Below are 6,000 nucleotides of genomic sequence, written 5' to 3'. Positions count from 1 at the left end.
ATAAAGTATATTTTGAGATTAAGTGGAATGTAAAACGGGTGTGGCACGTGACATTTTGAGTTCAAAGACATTCTGAGACTCCTAGATGTCCGCTTTTGTCTGGCCCGTATTTAAGAAATAAGGTATATTTTCAATTATATAATAGGAATGTAAAACGGGTTGGCCATTGATCAAAACTCGAAGGGCTTTCTGAGACTTCTTGATGTCCGCTTTGTCTGGTTCGTATTTAAGAAATAAAGTATTTCTGTTTTAGTTTTACTGGAATGTAAAATAGGTTGGTCACGTGATCATTTCCCATAAAGAGAGGTTTTAAGGAAGATTTGATCATGTGCCAACCCGTTTTACATCCCAATAAAACGCAAAAAATGATACCTGATTACATATATTACCGCTGTATTACTAAAAGTACGGTATTAAAGTTTTAAACTCATGAATGATTTTTTTTTTTTCAAAACTCAACAGTATAAATTGAATGTGTTGTACACTTCCATCACTTATGACATCACAATGAAATTACGTAGATCATTTATACTAAACAATCAATTTATGTTCACATGAAGAACTTGTTTAACGAAGGTTTAAAAACGCCTTGCTGCCTGACGTCAAGGCGTCAGGCTGTATAGGGATTGATATTTGCATGATCCGAAAGTAATAGATCATACCTAGAGAGCTAGATTTTGTGCAAGCTGATTTACATTGGAATTCTTTACCTGAATTTTAAAAGAAAAAGTTTTCAGAAAAAAAAATGATATTACTGATGCAAAATACTTTAGCGTTTACTTCCTCTAATCTTTTTTCCATAGAACAATTATTCCATGTGATTCACCGTTTCAACATGTCCGTGTATCCTTTTTTCTGCACCTCTATACTACTGGATCAGTCCATTTATATTTCAGGAAATTTAAAGGGGTGATTCGCTCTTTTCGCGCCAAATGTCACCTGGTAAGCTCACGACTTTCCCGGATTGTATATCGTGTGAATGGGTGTGCTAACTTCTATGGGATTAGATAAAGTTTGTTCTTTTAACCTCCTTCTAATACTTCAGAAATTCTATCTACAAATTTTATCTCATTCTTTTAATTGTTTGAGTAATATATCGTGTATATATATATCAGTATATGAACAAGTAACACTAAAGAAAAGATTTTTTACTAATTTGTTTCCCGATCCCGCGGTTGTTTACTACATGAATGGACTAGTCCAATAATAAACAGCGCAGTTCAACACGTCATGGTCTCCAGATGCATGAACATTTGTATCACCGTTTCAGATGCACACCATAGATAAGAAATCAGTACAAAATGAAGCTTTCAATTCAGACCTCCACTTGCAGCCCCCCCCCCCCCCCCAACAGAATAACAACTCTTTAGTGTGCATTGTAGAGATGATTCTTCTGTAAGTTAAATAAAATCAAGGATTTCATTTACACAAGGTTTTCAAAATATAAAGTAAGGACATATTTTAAACCCACAAAAGTATTACTCAAAAGGTTTATCACTCCTCATGCAGATATTGATTGATTAAGTCAGGCAAGCTTTTAAAAAAGCTGTTACTTGTTCAAATAGTGTTAAATAATGGCAAACATTTGTAAATGTTAACCTTATGCTTTAACATTACAACGATGGCAACGATGTAGGATACTTTTGTCAATGAATTCTCATTATCAATTATTTACATCCGCTTCTCTTTTGATTCTTTTAAAAGAAAGATTACAAATGATAAGGCAGCCATTTTGTTAGGATAACGTTTAACGTGAGATAATTTTTTTTGAGATGGATATCAACGAGAGATAAAAAAAACACAATGAGTTCCACTTTATTTGTAATATTTAATTTAAAATCATTACCTGACAAGTTTTGGATTTAAGATTTCCCATCTATTTGATCTACAAAAAAGTAAAAATTAACATTAATTGATTGAAGTATGAATTTTTAAAATCAAAATGCTAACTGTAAATACACGCAAGAAAAATCTTTTCATATTACCAGACTGAAATACAATAATTTATCAATGAAAACATCGGTTAAATTTGAAAAATACACAGTAAAGGCATTATTATTATTATTTTTTTTAAAACAATTTTAGCTTCTTCAACTAAAAAATAAAAATAAGTAGAAAAAATTAAAATTATGTTCTGTATGAATATTTTTAACGAATAACAGAAACGCAATGCATGCAATCTAAACACTTGAAAGAAACAAAAACGAAAGATTTCAACTTTTTAAGGATTCCGACGGTCATTTACATGTAAGTTTTAAAAAAGAGAAATAAACTACCCTTTGGAAGGCAGACTGAGAAAATGTTCTTTATATACTTTAAAACACGGAAGAAAAACAAACTAGTAATGGAATAATGTGAGAGAATCAATAGAAGTTTTCGATTCGCTTAAAAGTTTTAATGAGTTGCGTTCCTTTTATAGCGACTTGAACTTTGACCTTCATATGTTTAGGGCTTTAGTTATTTCTGTCAATATCTGTAAGTATATCATACAATATCTAAGAAATTCTTATCTAAAACTAGAGAAAACAGAGTCTGTGAGCCGATGCCATGTAGTAATATCCCCGCTCCGATATAAAATTTCGAACGGACAGACGCACGTAGAAATATGATCATTTACATGTAACATCAACGTAAAAAGAACTTATTTGATTACGACACATTCGTAAAGTAAATGTCTGTACAAGTGCAGTTTGCTTCTTTTATCAAAATAATCAATCTATTCCTTATTTTTATGCTTTTAAAATGCATATTTTATCATTATTATGTTCCCCAAACGAAGTTGGGGAACATATTGTTTTTACTCTGTTTCTTATTATTATTTTTCTTCTTCTTCTTCTTCTTCCTGGGTACTTTTTTGTCCGGGAGTGATCTTGTAAACTGTTCGTCCGATGTAGGTAAAACCTTTTTAGGGTCAGTAGACATGTTATGCAGATTTGCGGAATCAAGGTCATTTTGCGCGCACGTGCTTGCAAGAGCGTGCACGTGCAACACGTGAAAAGACTAATATAATGGATATTGCCGTAACTTTTCTATTTTTTGATGAATTTTTTTGAAACTCATAATGTAAGGATACATTAGAAGTATAGACAAGATAGCATTGTCAAAATAGCAAGATCTCACGCGCATGCACGTGCGCTTTGCTCTGATTGGCTGAAACTTAAGTATCAATATCTTTCTTGTTTCTCGTCATAATCCTTTGAAATTTTGAACATAGTCCTACATTATGAAGATCTACAGCACAATATAAAAGAATTTTCATGAAAGCATGCGCATGTGCGCGTGCTGCAATATGATTAGCTTAAACTTTAAATGGCTATATCTCCTTTGTTTTTTGACGAAATTCTTTGAAATTTAAAATATTGCCATGCATTAGGATATCCTACAGTATGGTGTAGAAAAAAAATCTTGAAATCACGCGCATGCACGTGTGCTGCAATCTGATTGGCTGAAACTTGAAATGGCTATAACTCCCTTGTTTTTCAACCAAACCGGATGGGATTTAGAACATAGATAGATGTAAGGGACCCCTATAAGAAGGTATGGTCATCATGCACGTGCACGCACGTGCGTGCATTTGGAACGAGTATAATTGAAAATACACTTGAATGAGTGATTTTTTATTACTTTTGGACTGAATGCTTTAATGTATAGTTATTAAAGTATATAGATAGTGTAGACAAGATGATATGGTCATAACGCACATGCATTCATATGCGCTTGGGTGCAATGCTAAAATTTGAATATAATTGGTATCCTTTTGGTAAAACGTAATGCACAGAGTTTGTCTTATTTAATGAAGTTTACAGGGAATATGGCACCAAAAGGGAGTTGGGGAGCGTTTGGGGAACGTCTGTAACGGTTCCCGTTACAATTAGTACTAGTTATATACAAACATGATAAAAGGAGAGAAATTTCTGATAAACAAGGTTCTCTTGTGTGTGTGTGAGGGTGTTTGTGTGTGTGTGAGTTTGTGTTTGGTCATAATTCCTGCTTCCTCTATTACTTCATTTTTTTCACGAGATTTCCTACGTACATTACAACTGCGGCTTTTTGGCTTTTGGCTCTCTACAGCGTCATCTCTATTGTCTTTTATATATCCTCTTGCATTTCTCTTCAAATTCTTTTCCATTTTTTTACTTTAATTAAATTCCTAACTTTGATGTTTTTAAATACAAATCTGTTTTGCATTAATCGATAAGCATTTCTACACATTGGATATAAGATAAAGCTAATTCGCAAACATTCCGAACAGCTCTCGTACATATAAAATACGACTGAAAACAGAAAGGTTAAAAATGTCACCTTATTTACTTTTGTCGCCATCTAGAGGGCAATAAGTTGACAGGTGATTAAGGTGAAATTTCTCACCATATTTTAAGAAGAGATTATCTGAAAGTTGTTCAGTAACAACATCTCTGACATTGACAAATTCAGAATTGTTAAGTGGGGCAAACTGAAGGAGTCAAAACCAGGAAGACTTCTGTTTCTTAAAATACAATGTATAGCCCCCTGTTTCTTAAAATACAATGTATAGCCCCTTGTTATACTTATCAATTCTAAACTGATGAAGAATTTCTGAATTTTAATACATTAAAGGTTTTTAAATTTCAAATTTATTTTTTTATTGAAATACTTTTTTTTATTTCGTTCAGAACTCTCATCTTTCATATTTCCTAATAGGTCTTAAAATTTCGAGATTTTAGACATTTAAGTATTCAAAATCCATTTTTCATATTTTTATAATAAGAAATACTTCAGACTTCTAAATCATATCTTTCACCACGTAATAAATAAAAAAATATAATTTTTAATCTAACATTAAAAGTTTGAATAACCAAAAATATTTTTTTCTTTAAATTGAGGTTTTAGAATTTTACAACATGTACTTAAAATATAAAATTTAAAATAAATTATTAAATCAAATTTTAAACCTGCTTCGAAACTTTCCTCAAAAAACTGTCACTGGTTGTAGTTTTGCAGGACTATAGCTTCAAAATGTCTTCCGTTGCCATGGAAACCTGCAAAAAGCGACGAATTTTGTCCGAGAGTGTTCTCTCTGGTCTCTTGAATATTATTCATGAAACTTTATTGATTTAATGATTACTATCTGTCATTGTGCGCCTTGTATTTGAAAATTGCCAATTCTCAATAGTAGCCAAGGAAACAGGGGAAAAGTGAAAATTCTTTAACTTTGATTTTTAAATCTAAGTACTTATAGGACTGATACGAGTTGATGGTTGCCGAAGCTTAGCTAATGGGTATTTTTTTAGTAATGAAAAAGAGGAAGTCTTGTCCAGTTCGGGGCGACATACGCTATCGCTAGACTTTCGAGTTATGTCGTCCTGAACGAAGTCAAGGACGACATATTGCGATTGTACGCAAGTTTTTGTTATACAGGCTGTTTCTCGGAGATAGCTAGGACAATCTTCCTGAAACTTTCCTCAAAGGAGAATCGCTGGTTTAAATTGTGTTGTGTGGTCATTCAGTTTCAAAATGGCTACTGTTGCCATGGAAACCTGCAAAAAGCGACGAATTTTGCCCGTGAGTGTTCTCTCTGGTCCCTTGGACATTCTTCATGAAACTTTGTTGTTGTAATGGTTAGTATCTGTAATTGTGCTCATTGGATTTAAAAATTGCAAATTGCCAATAGTTTCCATGGAAACAGGGGCAAAAAATATATTCTTTAACTTTGATTTTTAAATCAAAGTACTGAAAGGACTGATACGAGTTGATGTTTATCCAAGCTTAGCTATAATGGGTTTTGTTTTAATGATGACAAAAAATGAAATTCTTGTCCAGTTCGGGACGACATAAGCTATTGCTTGCAATAGCAATCTTTCTGGTTATTATTATTATTATTATTATCTTGTTCAAATTTTGCATTTGGGTAAGAATTAAAAATTCAAAACTTGTTTCGAAATTTGAAAAATTACATTTCTGAACATGCAAAAAATTGAATTCGACCTACTGCATTAAAATTATAAAATTCTTCAATCATTT

Source organism: Saccostrea cucullata, unplaced genomic scaffold (assembly GCF_032062105.1).
Source record: "Saccostrea cucullata isolate Sc308-1 unplaced genomic scaffold, CSIRO_AGI_Scuc_v1 ctg9403, whole genome shotgun sequence".
NCBI lineage: Eukaryota > Metazoa > Mollusca > Bivalvia > Ostreida > Ostreidae > Saccostrea > Saccostrea cuccullata.
Note: the sequence above shows the minus strand (reverse complement) of the source record.